We start from the raw sequence: 16,502 nt of genomic DNA on the forward strand, positions 1-16,502 counted from the left end.
ACCGACAATCCCCATATGAAATTCATTTGACCTTAATTTTGTTTTTGTTAATTTATCAATGTTAGGTTATAAGAAACTTCTCTGAAAAAAAAAATCATTCAAATCGCTTGAATTGTCTCAAAGACATCTGAAAATTAGGTTTTTTTTTTATTTTCATGATTAGTAGGGGAAGTGGTGGTAAAATGAACAGGGGTGGTAAAATGAACACCGTGACTTTTACCAAGAAAAAACAAATTTCGATGAATTTTTATCACGCACGGACGATTTAGAGCATAAATCTGAGTGTTCGAGTTGATACGTAGGTCAATTGAAGTGAAAATATCAACGAAATTAATATTTTAGAAAACCACGTTTTCGAACTGCCGTAACTTAAAAGCTAAAGCTCGGAAGACTTGAGTTTTTTCAGTGAGGTAAATATCGTTATGATACGATGGCGAATCTGATACCTTAAGAATTCTTATTGAATAGGTTACAATCATTAATGGATGTATTTTCGGTGGGACAATTGTGCTTATTCTGCGTGGCGTGTGAGGTGAGACGTGTCGAATGAGGTGACAATTGTCGACTCGCTCCCATTTGATTAACATTAGTCGTCTCACGTCACTCGCGGTGAGAGAGACTCGTTTCTACTCACACGCCGCGCAGAATAAGCACAAATGAAAATTTTCAGAAACATTTGTTTTGCTCGCGTTTTTTGCATGGTGTTCGTTTTACCACCAATCGCTGTTCATTTTACCCACATAGTGCAGGTAAAATGAACATTTGCATCGCTTTTTGATAGCGATGAAAACATGTGAAAATTTAGCTATTTTAGTCTGAATCCATGTCGCTGCTATAGATTACATCCCTATTTTTGATGTTGTGCAATAGAACTATACAAATTTATCGTGTTTCTATCAGAAACAAGATGATTTCCTTAAGGTGTTCATTTTACCACTCCTTCCCCTATACGGTTTTTCGAAAGTTGTGGTAAAATGATGCAAAAAAAATCGAAAAATTTTATTACAATTTAAATATTTTTTCCTGGTAAGAAAATAATGCCGCTCTTAGAGGGGAGAGGAATATGAATAATCTATCTAAATAAAAATGGAGTGGTGTTTGTATGTCACGAAATGGCTCAAGAACGGGACAACATATTTCCACAATTCTTTCACTGTTGTCTTCTTGAAGGGTACCGACGTGTTCGTGCAACGAAAAAGTTTAGGAAAGTTTTCGGAAAATTTGGTGAAACAGGGGAGTACTAATATGTTATTTTGTATGGGTGCTCCCATGACATTTTTCAACAGCCTACTTGATGGCAAGACGAAGTTTGCCGGGTCTACTAGTATATAATAAATTATATTTTGATTTAATGCCCCCGTCAATATCTAGTCATGGAGATTTCACTGTAGTCGAATCACTAATCTTTCCCGCAAGTTCCCACCCCACCTTACTGCTAAACATGCCAAAAAATCCTTCAACATCACCGATTTGCTCGCCATCATAATAAGTCTTGCTTGATTGTCGCAATCTCCACAACAACGCCGACGCCGACTACGATTCGCAACGTGCTATCGTTCCGCTCGTCCTGCTGCCGTCGGTGGGTTGATTTTCACCACGCTTGATGGCACTTGTCTTGGCGATGATGACGATCCTGCTGTGTCCAAACAACTGCCAGCCACTCGTCACATCACTCTTCGAAAACCATCAGATGATTTTGAACCACACGCGAGGATAAACGATGACGATGACGTCGATGATGATGACGATATTCTTCTCTCTATGCATGCTTTGCTGCTGCGGTTGATGCCAACATGACAATAATATCCAAACTGTTGAGCCGAAGCCGAAGGGGTGGTGAGCTCCTGCTGCCTTTTTTGTTTGCCGGTGTGATTTTCCTCCCGCCCCACAGTGGTTCGAGGCCTCAGTGGGCCAAAACCACAAAAATGAAAGTAGTTTTCTCTGATCGGTAATATTTTTAGCGGCTACTCCATCGCTTTCGTGGCTAAAATCCAAAACCTAAAACAATTGGGTCCTAAAATTTTTAATGAAATCTTGTTTTTATTCAACAACACGAAAAAGCATGTTACTGTAACTACTTTAGCAATTTTTCCCGCTCAAATAACGGCTATATCATGTTTAAACTTTAATTTAAAAATTTGGTCCATAAATGAACCTTGACACTTAAGATCATGTTTGACGTTCGCTTAGTCGACAAAAACACCACAGGGGTTTTAGTTCGACCACTGGGGTTGTTCCTATCTGACATTTCGTAAGGGACACGGAAAACAAAATACACCCAAAATTTGAGTTCAAGCCAAAGGATGTGACAAAATATAAAAAAAATGTTTTTGGGCTTAAACCAACGGAAAACATTATAAAATTGAGTAAACATGTGTTTTTGGCCTAAACTTAAGCGTTTGGCACTAAAATTGGGACAGGGCTTTAGGACCCTATTATAGGATTTTCAATTCTTTTCTCGCAGGCATATTCTAAATCAAACCACTGTGCGTCCTTTTCGTGATGGTGCGAGCGCTGGGTGAGTGGAAATGCTGCCTCCGGATCCTGGCAATTGTATAGAACTGGATCTCGCGCTTGCTATGGTTAGTGAGTGAGTGAGGTAGGAGCAGAGATATGCATACAATATCCTAGCATGCTGTTACGGTTGTTCCTCCGGTCCTGCTCTCGGATAAAACGGAAGGAGAATGGTTCGTCGCTGTTGGTTTGTTGGTTTTTAAGTCTGAGCCGGAGATTCATTTCATTTTAAACTGTGTGGCGAAACGGTTCGGTACGGTGACGCAAAATTCTGCGGTTTTCGTATGGTGTCTTGTCGTGCCGCGATAGAATTTTGGTCGTTGGAAGGATACTTCGCACCTAAGTGGGACGGTCCGGTGTTCAGTTCTGTTCTTGGCAGTGTCGAAGGAAGAACTGTTTGTGGTGAAATGTGATTTGGTAAAGGACGACAGCACGCTTAGTGATTTTTATACGCCAACAAGTGAGAAGCGCCGGCAAATTTGTTCAAATTAGAACGTTAGGAGGTACGTTGTTAGATGTTAATTGTATTCGATTTTTTTTTTACACATGCTGTTTCATGAATATAAAAAACAACACTTTTATATGCAGAAAGCAGGGGAAAAGCACTAACATCTGAAATGCAAGAATTCTGTGTCGGATTTTCATATAAAGTAGGCCAAAATCGTATGAATGTGTCGAAAACTAGTGATAGGTTGAAAATTGGTACTCTTCCAGCTCTTCCACCCTTAGTTTAAAAAAAAAATCTTTTACAGAAAACTTGTAATCACATTTTGCAAATGTGTTTTAAACTCATTAGTTATTATAGAGTTTAATTATATTTTATTGTTGTATTGTGATTTATAGCATTTTCTAGATAGACTTTTCTTAAGATACCACGAGGTTTATGAATGGCTCCGAATAATAATTTTCCACATTTGTTAAATGTTTGAAGGGATGCTTTTTGAATTAGGAATGAATATTAGGATTGTGATTTGTAAAAATAATGTTAATTGTGGCATTTTTATAGATGTTTGTTTATAGTTACGAAATACAAAGTCATCTTTCAAATATATCTTCCATAGATTTCAAAGTATTTAAAGTTGCAGTATAAAATTTCTCAGTGTGTTTTGAAATGCATGCTATGAAAATGTTATGACATCATGGATTGTTTTGCCAATTATTTATTAAAATATTCATCGATACATCACAGTGTATTCACATTTTATTCATGCAAATATTGAAACTTTTTAACGTATTGTTTTCACTGTAAATAGTCCACGTACTTTGTAGTTTACAAATTTACAATTTCACATTCTGTGAAACGTTTCGATAAAATTAATAAATGGCGAAAAAGTAGGACCAGAAATACTTGGGCTGTATGGAACTCTTACTAGATGTGATAAATCATAAAAAGGCACCCAGCCTACACCAGCTTTTGAACTTCATTAGAGTGAAGTGGTAAAACTGTCATTTTTCGCTTTATTCTCGTGCAAAAATTTCTAGAGGGTGGAAAACATATAAAAGTGTTTAGTCCACATCTCTGTTATTACAAATCTAAATGAAACTCTCTGTGGCGTATTTGAAAGGCAAGAAGTTATTCTTACTGTGTAGGAATCTTGACATTTTTTTAATTTTGTTTATTTGATTTTTACCTAAATTTGTAATATTAAAATAAAAAAAAACCTGAATAAATATGGATAATTTTTTTTTTCTTTCTTATGGTAGAAGAATGAGTTTTCAATATGGGATAATAAGTTTTTTCTTACATTACAGTAATAGCGTGTTTGGAACATTTCTCAAAAATTCTCCATAGTAATTTCCATGTAGACCTACATTGTCTTTGGGCCACCTTTAAATCACCACCTAGAAAGCTGAAAATTTCACAGAACACTATTTTTATGGTAACGATGCTAAGGAGCATATGGGAGATTGGATTTTCAAACAGTTTTCAAATTTGAATCGCCCTAATGTACATATGTTTGGATGTATATTTAAATGAATGTACGTATGTATATCTGTAAGTAAATATTTAAGTATACTAGGATTACTGGAAAATGGATATTAGTAAAGATTTCAGCGCTTTTTTTTTCAAATGCGACCGGTCATTTTATAAAACTGTTATCCATCTATAAGTATTCACATATTTGAATAACAAATAAAGCAACTATTTCCAATAAAAAAATTAAATTATCAAGATTTGTAATTTATGTGCAAGTATGTAATACATTTGAAAAGATTCCGGTATTTCACTTTTGTATCTACGAGTAAAAAGAGAAAATTCGCATAATGTATGATCTCGTCCTAAAAACCATAGGTGACCAAGTATGTAGCTTGTTATTACTGAGCAAACGAATGGATTTACACTTTATTTCACAATGCTACGATGAAGAGAAGATCCTCCTCTGTCTCCCAGCGGTGACAGTTTTTATTTTGGTCCGTTTATCTGTTTAATAACAACGAGCTACATACTCAGTTACCAATGGTTTTAAGGGTTTTAAGGAATTTTCAAAAACACAAGTCTAGAGGGTGTCCGGCCATTTGGCCGAACACCGTTTTGCCGAATGCCGTTTGGCCGAACGCCATTTGGCCGAGTGCCGTTTGGCCGAACGGGTCGTTAGGCCGAATGCCGTTCGGCCGAATCACGAACAAAAAATTAATCAAATTGCTTCAACGCTGATGAGTGTTCATAGGTGTGGCCCAATAACTGATCGGCTATTTTTTTATGATGTGGCCGAACGTCATGTTTGTCGCTTTATTAGTGCTCTGAGAGAATAATTAAAACGATCCGTTAATTCAGGACGAAGTTGTGAACTCGCGCCAAGACTTGATTAGTTGGTTCGTTTCTGGGTTACCAACGGTATGCTAAGGAAACAAAAAAAAAGAAGATTGGAGTACCTTGTACCTTTTAATTCCGTCCTAATTGATTATCTTTGCTATGCTTATGCTGCTAGGGTTTAAAGTGATTTTCATCAGAAATTTTTCCTTATTTTGAACATAGGCTATTCTTTCAATTTGTACTGGTTCCATAAATATTGGCGATAATTAAGGTTATTTTTGAATGGGAATTTTACCTTCTTTAAATCATCGGCAATTCTTTGTAGCTATACTGATACAATAATTATTTGCATTACACTCACTTACATTTTTATAAGAGATTCTTCTTTCTTTTGACCATAGGCTGTTCTTTCATATTTGAATATTTTTCGTAGTCTATTGGACGCTCATGAAAATTTTATTAAATCCAAGATTAACTCTTACTGTTTTGCCGTTGTGAAAAGAAGAAGCTTAAACTCCTTCTTACTAGAACTATGAATTAATTTACTTAGTACGATTCGAAGCATAAGAGCAAACCGATGCTACAAAAGTATGAATAAATCGTAAACCGTTTTAGTAACTGTCGAAAGCTGACTACAAATGCAATGCGAAAACCTCTGCTGGCACCTATGACCGCTTGCAGAGAAGTAGAATATATGCATTTAGGATTTTCTTCTTCCAGCATTGCTAACTGTAGTTCACTATTGTTTTCAATTTCGGCCAAACGGCATTCGGCCAAATGGCATTCACCAAATGACCCTTTCGGCCAAATGGCATTCGGCCAAATGACCCTTTCGGCCAAATGGCGTTCGGCCAAACGGCATTCGGCCAAATGACCCGGAACCGTCTAGAGAAGCAGACAACCGGTAACTCGCTGGTGTCGACCAATCAATAAAATGTTCGACGTAAAAGGTTGTCTGGTTCTTTAGATTTGTGCTCTTGAAAATTCGAGTTTTGACTTCGATGCATCTTCACCTTAGGACGAGATCATAAGTTATGCGAGAAATATTTCCTAATAACTTCTTACACCATTATGATCAATTTAGGTACGATTTTCAAGGGTTTTCGTGGAAAATAATTAAAATGATGCTTGAGACAGTTTTGCGATTATGCGTATATCATATGTCATTTATGCTTATCACAGCTCTTTTGACCAAGAACAACTTTAATTTCCATGCCAAGGTATTCAAATGGTTTGATCTTGCAGTTTGTCCCGTACCTCCATACGTTCCACGCAATGTGCGTCGTTACAACAACACATATCCATAAACACTTTACACAAAATTAAAAAAAATGTTCTGGACCCCCCGACCGATTATTTTGATTTTGGTCGCAAATGAAAGAGACAAATCTAATTGTTTTTAGTATAAAATTTCAGACTTACCTATTTTTTTTTGTAATAAAGTTGCTCCACAAAGACACCGTGTAATTATCAAAATTTAACTAATTTCGCGAAGTTTCGTAAATTTTCCGGCAAAAAGCAAAATTGCGAAACTCATAACTTATTAATGTGTGAAAGGTCCAAGAAAGAAAAACAGATCAACACGATTTGTATTGAACAATTAGGGGCAAAAGCTCGAAATGGTTTCAAAAGGCTGGCAACACTGTATGGGTTTGACACCTACACGGAGAAAATGGAAAACCCATATTTCAGTATTTTTTAACCTATTGTTGAATTATTTTTCTCTCTCTATCTTATTCGCTCCTTCTATTGTTGTTAGACAGCGAAAAGAAAATAACCCAAAACCCGAACCTTAGTGCGTTACCTCAAATTTGAGTAAATGCCATAGTACTGGAAGTTGAGTTTTTTTTTATCTGCCAGTAGGCATTTTTTCGCATGGCTACAAATGAAAACAACTTCTACCCCATAACTCAAAATTAGGTTAACGCACGAACCGAATAGAGTAGAATAAACTCACTTTCGAGTACTTCATTTTGTATGTGTATGTTAACTGTTAACAGATATAAACATAAACAATTTCATCAAAGTACTACGAAGCTTGAATGAAGTGTTCAGAGCTCTGATATAATATTGAAAAACAGTTCAATAAGAGTTTTGGATGGTAAAAGTTTGAATAAATCAGAGAAACTTTAGTAAGATTTTCAATTTTAAATTATAACACTGCGGAACACGTTTTTGTCTCAAGCATCAATATACCACTATTTACTCAATTAGGGGCTACTGAATCCATTTCCGTTTTCAAAAATATCATAGCACGTCTAGTTTTTGAGATATTGACTGTTAAAAATGCTAAATTTGACGATTTAAGCCAACTTGCATACAAGTTTTTCAACTTGTATGGCAATTCATTTGTTTAATTTGTCACAAAATTCAAACTACATGTGTTAAACAATACTTTTCAACAAAGTTCATAATTCTTCTGCTGGTAAAATGTTATTTTTTGGTGTTTCTGAAAAATATTGTCTTATGCTATATAAGAGAAACGAAGAATTTTATATGGAGATTGCCAGCATGTTGAAAAAATCGATTTAAACTGAATATAATGGTAAAATTTACAATAAAATTATATCTTAATTGAAAGTTCAAGTCCTATTTTGCATGATTGGTGGACTGAATCACAAACAAGTTTGATAAACTATACTTTGAATTCCATGTAAACATTAATAAATTCTGTGTTTTATACAACTTTAGCTACCTGTAGCTAAAAGTTGTGACATGCTGGAACATTTCTGAGAACGGCATCAAATTCAGCGACCCAAAATCTACTAGAGACAAATAATTTGATCCTTGAGACACGCAAAAATGTCATTTTTGTTACGCTGTGTAATTGATTGTAATGTGCATTTGATTTTACGTGAAACCCAAGTTGTTCAACAGATTGATTAATTGGCGTGGATTCTGTTAGTTCGATCGAATTACAATTTATCTTTTGTAGCGCTTTTGTTTTACTATGATATTTTTTCAAGTGATAATCGAAATGGTAAGCACCAAACTAAATAAGTTCAATAAACAATTCTGTTTGTGATTGTGATTTTTTTCCTACAGGAATGTTGTAAGAGCTGAAGCTCCCATTTTTACATAGAATATAATAACTACCAAAACTTCAAACAGCTGAAACAAAAAATCACCTCAAAACACCTCTCTGATTTTTGCATCAGTTCTTATTTAGGATGCCTGTTGAACACTGAAAATTATTCCAGCTGCTCCGGTCTGCTCGTTCGATTTTGCGGATGATTGTCTTGCGGTATTTTTGAACAAATTTGCAATGATGATCTATTGAAACGAAATGATCACCTGCTTAGCCTCCTGTGAAGTTTGTACAGGAGCGGGGCAAGCAATTTATATTATTACTACAGTGAACATCTGCTTAGCTTTACTTCCCAACTGGAACGAAGGGTTTTCTCAGCTCAGTGTGCTAATACGCATTTTCACAGTAATTTAACGAGAACTTTTTGCTAATCAAACATTTTTGCATTAGAAGCACTTTTTATTATAAATAAAGTGAACTTTTTCATCTTAACGTTACCTCCCAATCATAACAGAGCCAGCTTCTCAGCATAGAGTTCTAATAAGCATTTCCGCTGTAATTTATTGAGAGCTTTTTTGCTAATTAATCATTTTTGCATTTACATTCATGCATTTTTGGATGAAATTCGGCCGGTGGGATTAGAACCCACGGTTCTCAGCAATGTATTGCTGAATAACTTCGTAAAATGAATATAGATTGAATAACTTGAAATCACCTGCATTGCTCTGCTTTAAAACAGTACAGTGAAATAATATTTTTTTTTCATTAGGGTTCATTTACATATTTCATAACGTCAAAAATTGCCGCACTCACTCAAATACAGGGTCGACTTCTTCAATTATTTGATTACCATCAGTCAGAGATTAGAAAAGTTAACATTAGTCATAAGTTGGAAACATTTTGTTTGATGTAGACATGTTTGTATAGTTTAAACAGTCACAGGGATTTGCTTACATATATGCTACACGCATCGATTCTATAATTTCTTGAAAACAAAAAGTTGTGACGATACATCATCTATTGCAATATCAAGATTGTTGTTTTTATCTCTTCGCAAAAGAATCTTTATAATAAACTTGACATAAACGATCTTTTACAACAAGTGATTTAGTATTTTAATTTTGTCTGTGATAGTTTGGCATTATGATTGTTTGGCGTTTACGCCACTCATGAGGTCAATTAGTTGTGAGCTATTTTTGCTGATATCTAATTTACCATATTCAACATTGTCTAGAAAAAATCCCATCTTTACGAAGTCAAATATACAAATTGGTGCTTATGTCACTTATGCGAATACGTTTATCACATAGGTCATGTCATTTATGTAAATTATAGTCCTTATGACTCCTGACCACTTTCCTACAAACATCATTGAGCTTAAACGTCTATAGCGGAAGCTTTGATTTCTGTCCCGACGTCCCATACATTCGAAGCACTGTGCGTCGGCTTTGGAACAAATGTTCGCACTAAATTTTCAAAGCAAAACAATCAAAATATCTGCAAATGCTTCAGTTTGGCACATTAATGCACAAAGATTACATAAAATGGATGAAACGTATAAAATTATGAGATAATGTATTATGACAGGGAAATTAAACTGAAATTTGGGAAAGGCCCGAATAACAGCATATATCTTTTTTGGGAGGTAAAGTAAAAAAATTCATATTAACGTTCTGTAAATGTTATTCTTCTTCCTGGCATTACGTCCTCACTGGGACAGAGCCTGCTTCTGAGCTTAGTGTTCTTATGAGCACTTCCATAGTTATTAACTGAGAGCTTTCTTTGCCAAAGTTGCCATTTTCGCATTCGTAGATCCTAGACCGGCCGGGAATCGAGCTCATACACTTTCAGCATGGCTTTGCTTTGTAGCCGTGGACTCTAACTACTCGGCTAAGGAAGGCCCCTGTAAAGGTTATTATTATTATCATATATTAACTCAAAAATTGATATTCGATATGAAAATATATGCGTATTCCGACAAGTTTTGCTACATTCATTATTTATGGAAGCAGTTTTGTTTCCGGGCGTTTCACCAAGTAAATTTTGAGTTTTACGATTCAAAAGCGATGATATAAAATGACGTGGCCAGGTATACAGATATTGTAGACTTTAGCACAATCAACTATAGCAGTGGTTAACATAGTATAATTTGCCATGTTTGTGAATTAAATACATAAATAATGAATGGTTCGTCATTCCGTGTGTAGGCAAAAGCTTTTATCAAGAATACTAATCAAATGAAAATGAAAATATTCATTTTTTTATAGTTTGTCACCACAGGTGTCGACATACATTTGTCTACGTTTATAGTGAAGCCACAAGAATAATTTTATTTAAAATCACTTTTCAAGGTGAATCCTGATCTGATCATGTAACTTTTTAACCCTTCCCACTAATAAAAATCCTTCCTGTGATAACCGTGGAGATGAAGAGGTGATCTCGTTCTCTAGTAACAGCGGTAGTCACACTACCCAAGTAACAATTTAGATTCTAAGGGGCTTTATTTATTTTTATGATAGTATTATCGTAGATTTGCATATTCTTCTTGGTTCTATAGTGATTTTCACACAGTAGAAATGATCTTGAACCGTTTTTGGTTTTAAATACCTCTTCAAGAACTCTTCAGATGCATTACATAAAACTCCATTTTCCATAAGAACAAGTGACCTTGACAACATTTTTATGAAACTCTTGTACTTATCTGTAAGAACGCGCTCGAGCGAGAGTAAGAACTCTTAGCCGAGAACATCATAAATTTCTCCCCCATCAATCAACGCACTAATATGTACATTATTGATTGTAGTATTATGAATCCTATCGTTTACGGAGCGCTTTGCGTGGATTTTCGATCTGTTCTTCACGGAAGTCGTTGTTGAACTCACGGCGCACAACTACCCAACTAACTAACTAACCCAAAAAACCAGTTCCAGTGGTCTACCTCCTCTTGGCCATGATATAGGAGCGGAACTGGACCACTAGACACCTCCTTGCAAGGTGGACTGCTGGATGTGGTTAAATGTCCGATTGCTTTTCCTGCTGAACATCTGGGCCTTATTAAGAAGTTATCCACAGCAGGAAATACTTACCTTTAGTCGTTTTGTTGCTTTAAATTTCATGCTGTAACAAAATCTAGCATGAACGCTTTTCTTCAAAAACGAAAAGTGTAAATAAACAAACGTCAAAATGTGCTTCTCTTGAATAAAACGTACGAATCTTATCACGTTCTTCAAGAAGATCAGTTTGTCTTCATCAAGTTAGCCTTAAGCCTATGAACTCTCAAATGATATTTGTTGCCCGAGTTCAGCAAAATTTATCATGGTCCTATGATGGTGATGAGTAAAACTACCGCCATGTAATTATCGATGCTGATGGCAAGGGAGCCATGATGAGAGAATCCATCCATTATGAAGAAGTATTTATAAATTCGTTAGCCAAACCAACATGATAAATATATTGTGAGTATAACTTGTCTTGAGAACTACTTCTGGAAGGTTTATGGAAGTGTTGAGGATTGTCATAAGTGATGATTACAAGTTTTAAGAGATACTTGACAGTTGCTCTCCAACACCGTCGCTAGTATGGGCCACTTAAGTCTTGTGAGAGGTTTATCATTGGGTTAGTGTAGGTTTGTAGAATTACTGGTTTTATTTCTAGTTTTATAGAATTGGTGTATTCAAGAATAGCATAAAATTAACATTGCTACTTGGGATCCCTTCCCTTCCTCGATGGCCGTAAGGACGTGCCGGTGCTGTTATTGACTTCATTATATTTCGAGCTCTCGAATTGTGCACATTGAGAATGGTTAGTTAATCCCAAGCCCCTCATATATAAAAGCCGATTTTAAGAAAATTCCGGGGTTGGAGTTTTTTACCGGCAAGAGCAAGATCGATGTGGACGGCAAATTTAAGAAGAAAAAAAATGTCGAAGCTCGTCTCCAAATATCTCATTTGGCAGACCATCTGCTCTTGCGAACTAAGGAGTGAGCCTTTTGTGACAGTAAGGGGACAGTAAATGGCGAGATCTACAAATCTGAGAGCCTCGAGAAGCGCCATTTGTGGTTCATGCAGCAGCACAAAGAAAGTTCCGCTATTTTGGCCAGATTTGGCATCATGCCACTATCCTAAACGTTCCCTGAGAGTATGAGGCCAATTCTGCCCATTTTGTTCCAAAGGATATGAATCCGCCAAACTGTCCGGAGCTGCGCCCGGTGGAGCAGTACTGGGCAATAATGAAGCGGGAACTTCGGAAGAGTAAGAAGACAGTCAAAGACAAGAAGGACATGTTAAGAAAATAGAAAAAAAAAAACTGAGAAACTGGTACCGGATGACAACGTAAAGGCTTTGACGGAAGCCTTAAACGAAAATGCCATCAATTTTACACTCAAGGCTCCATCGATTAACTTTTCTTTTGATTTTTGAAGTGAATATATGTATAAAACTACCCTGAAATTTTGGTTCGATTCTAAACATTATACGAAAGTAGGCATTACATTTTCAGTGTCGCAATAATTTCGTGTTCGCCCTTTATGCTTATGCTTTTGCTTTAATAGATAGCTTCTTGGGAATGTTAGGTGTTCCGAATCTTTGCCACGTATTACTCTATGGTAAGATATAGTTATCTTTTTCTTAGGTTATGCTTCTTGTCTATTCTTGCCCTATAATAAATCATTAAAATAACCAAAATGATCACAATAAAAAAACTATGCTTCCCATGCTATTACAGAGAGCAAATGTGGGCTGTGAGTCACGGAATGTATAATTCGATTTGGAGATAAAAAGCATGTTTCAAAAAAATATTGATTAAAAAGAAAAACTTAAATTTTAAAAAATCGCAGCCGCGCACTTAGCCTCCTTTAGATCAATTTTCCTGGAAATGAATAATCGTCCCCACCCATACCCGACTCATTCCAGCTCTAAATCATCATCGTGTCGAAAACGAGCTCAAAACCGCGAAGATATCCATTCTGCCTAATAATGTCAACCGGCGAACGCGCGCGGAATGCGAGGGTGATTTATGCCTTGCGGCTGGAAATTGATTTTTTTTTCAAATCTCCTGAGAAAATCTGTGTGGAAAACAAACACAGTGAGTCAAGGGGAAGCAGGCAAGCGAAATACCAAGAAGCAATCCGTCGCGGTTTGGTGCAATTAATGCGGCCAAGTTTTTCCCGGACTCGGTTCTGCACTTGGCGGGAAGCTTTTCCGCGCTGCTGTTGTAAAACGAAACCAGTGTTGAGTGGAAAGAATAAAATTTATGATGATTAAAAAGGGGTTGCCGTCCTGTCACTGTCGCCTTCCCGGGGGACGTTTCGGTGGATAAAACTTTCTTACAAGACGGAATAAGCTATTTCGAAAGATGTTTGCGACGGTTGGCGGTAGTTTGCAATCTGTCTTCGGTGCTAATAATTCATCAGGAGAAATAAAATCCCAGAAGTTGCGTCCACAGATGCAGATTTACTAACTGGCAGTATAAATCTGCATAGTTACAGCAGCGCATTTTATTTGAGTTTTATTGGAGTTTATTTCAGCTTGCTCCATGTGGAAAAAGTAGAGTCGGTTGTAGCCATTAAAAACTTTCCAATGAAATGAATTATTTGCTGAAATGAATGCAACTCTTCTTTTTTTTCGTTTTCCAATGTACGCCAACAGCTAAATCTCATTTCACAGCAGCGCGTTTCCAAAGTGCGTCGACTAAAAATTGATGAAGCACCACATTTGTCCAAATTTTAATCCCCTCCGGAAAGTCCGGCACGGTTTTCATTCAAATTTTAATTCAATTTACTTCATCTCGTCGGGCGGTCGCCGTTAGAGAGCCTGTTGACTGACGATTGCCTACCGTCATCATCAGTCATCGTCCCCGTTAGCCATCGCAGAAGATAGGCTGTCATTCATTATGATGGGTGCCTTTCACTCATCTCCGATGTAACGCCGGAATATTGGTGGGGGAGTCTAGTGGAAAATGTATCGATATAGCAAAGCAATGGAGACTTCCCGTAACAACCCTGTACGTCCCTATACTGGGACATAGCCTGCTTCACAGCTGAGTGTTCTTATGAGCATTTCTGCGGTAATTAACTGAGAGCTTCAACTGCCAATCGTTTTTTTTTCATTTGTATATCGTGTTCGAATATATTCTATGCTTTAGAAAGTCTAGAAAATTCCCAACTTGAGAAGATCTTCAACCGGCGGGATTCAAACTCACCACCCTCTGCATAGTTTTGTTCAACAACTGCACAACAACAGAGTAATGTCCTGATATCATAGCAGCTTTCCAAAGACTTTTATTCCATTACTTGTTTTTTTTTTGCATGAGTGGATGGTTCCTTCAATATCGACTCATGGAGGGTTGACAGTAGTTTAGAAACAGATTGAACAAAAATGTTGAGAAAATATGGGCACGACTTCACCATACTGCTATTTGAAGATTAGTGCAGATAAAAATCTGATTTTCACATATTTGATTATTATTGTACACCACAGTTGTTACAAACGCGGCGAAGGGCACCGTTCTTTCAGCAGAACAAATCAATCACAGCGGTGTTTATCTGTCCAATGCTATAAAGCTAAATTTTATAGTTAATATTAAATATATTATGACATTACAACATTTACTTACATTTCGGTGTTTTCGCTTATTGAACAGAATATGTTCTACTCCAGCTTTGTTTGTAAGCATATTGTTTATGCATACGCAGCTGTCAACTGTCACAAAGCAAAGCCAAAAACACCGAAGTTTGAAAAACACATACTAAACCTAAGTCCGACAGATGTCCAGGGGTTCGCAAAACCATTCTCACGTAACAACAGTAGACTGCTAATTTTTAGTAAATTATTTCACTATCACTGTGAAGATGACGTAACATTTCTTAGACGCATCTCTTATCAGTTTTGCACAAATTTATGGTGTCTATACAAAATAAGATAAATTTTACCTAGGTAAATCTTGGATGTTTTATTTTTATTTCTTTTTAAATTACCTGAACAGTTATGACTTCATAATGTTGTATTTGATTTTACGATAGTTTGATAAGATATTAATATAGGTTGATTAAAAAAGCAAATCTACAGTAGAGACTCCAAAACCGTGGGATTCTTCAAGAATCTTTTAGAGATTTCACACGAGATTTTTTTACGAGCCGAAACCGACGGTCAAAGGTTATTTTTTACATTTCGCTTGAATGTCCTCAGTCTGATTTTTGAAAGTTACATTTTTATCCTAGATACCTAACTTTATCTGTCCAATTTGTTGAAACCACTCTCATCGTGATAAGAAGTCAACTTTAAGGTGATTATAGAAAAAGCCACACCTCAAATTTTCAAAAGCACAAGATTTGAGAACTCAACAGCGCTCTACGTTGAAAACTTACCTCATTGGTCACCACCAGCAAGCAAGTAATTTGATTGATTTTCACCGCGTACTGTTGTCAGATTCTCTACTCTTTTGCACTTGAAAATTCAAAGTTAGTTTTTGTTTTATAATCACCTTAAAGTTTTTAATAACAACATTTTGAATTTATATAGAATTATAAGAAGTTAAGATTGGAAAGCATCAGGAGAAATCTTACATTTGTGCATGTGTGATAAAAATATATCCATTGGCGATGCTAGTATTTTTTTCAGGGGCCCAGGGGGGTTGAGCTAGCATGTTCTGAAGTTACGTATGCAGTATCCGTCGAATATGATTTTCACGAATCTCTTAGTTTTCGTGGAATTTTAGTCATTGAACTATTCCATTATTTCCTCGGATCGAATTTTGGTCTTCAATCGCTTTGCATTTTCAGAAGTCTTTATAATTTCAATTTTTAGTATGGATAACATTAAACGGTCTGAAGGTGTCTGGGTTCGAATCCCGGTCGGTCCAGGATCTTTTCGTAAAGGAAATTTCCTTGACTTCCCTGGGCATAAAATATCATCGTACCTGCCACACGATGTACGAATGCGAAAATGGCAACTTTGGCAAAGAAAGCTCTCAGTTAATAACTGTGGAAGTTCTCATAAGAACACTACGCTGAGAAGCAGGCTCTGTCCCAGTAAGGACGTAAATGCCAAGAGCTTGAGCTTGAGCTTGATTGGCTGCCCGTGGTTGCTACTCCAGTATCGCCAGATCAGCTGCACTTACACAAGGAACCAACCAGATGACTACTTGGGATTTACAGACACCCTCAGTGTATAAGTGCTGGTGATCTTCTATTTTTAGGCAACAATGTTG

At 36.5% G+C, this 16,502-nt stretch overlaps 1 protein-coding gene across 1 annotated transcript in view; it reads left to right on the top strand.

The window, feature by feature from the left end:
- Window positions 1–2,722: 2,722 nt before the first annotated feature.
- The window catches only part of LOC5572515 (probable basic-leucine zipper transcription factor Q), a 42,614-nt gene continuing 28,834 nt past the window's right edge, over window positions 2,723–16,502 (top strand). The window contains exon 1 of the mRNA XM_001660404.2: window positions 2,723–3,017. The gene's annotated coding sequence lies outside the window, so the exon portion shown is untranslated. The remainder of the gene's footprint in view (window positions 3,018–16,502) is intronic.

The sequence above is a fragment of the Aedes aegypti genome, chromosome 3 (genome assembly GCF_002204515.2).
Source record: "Aedes aegypti strain LVP_AGWG chromosome 3, AaegL5.0 Primary Assembly, whole genome shotgun sequence".
NCBI lineage: Eukaryota > Metazoa > Arthropoda > Insecta > Diptera > Culicidae > Aedes > Aedes aegypti.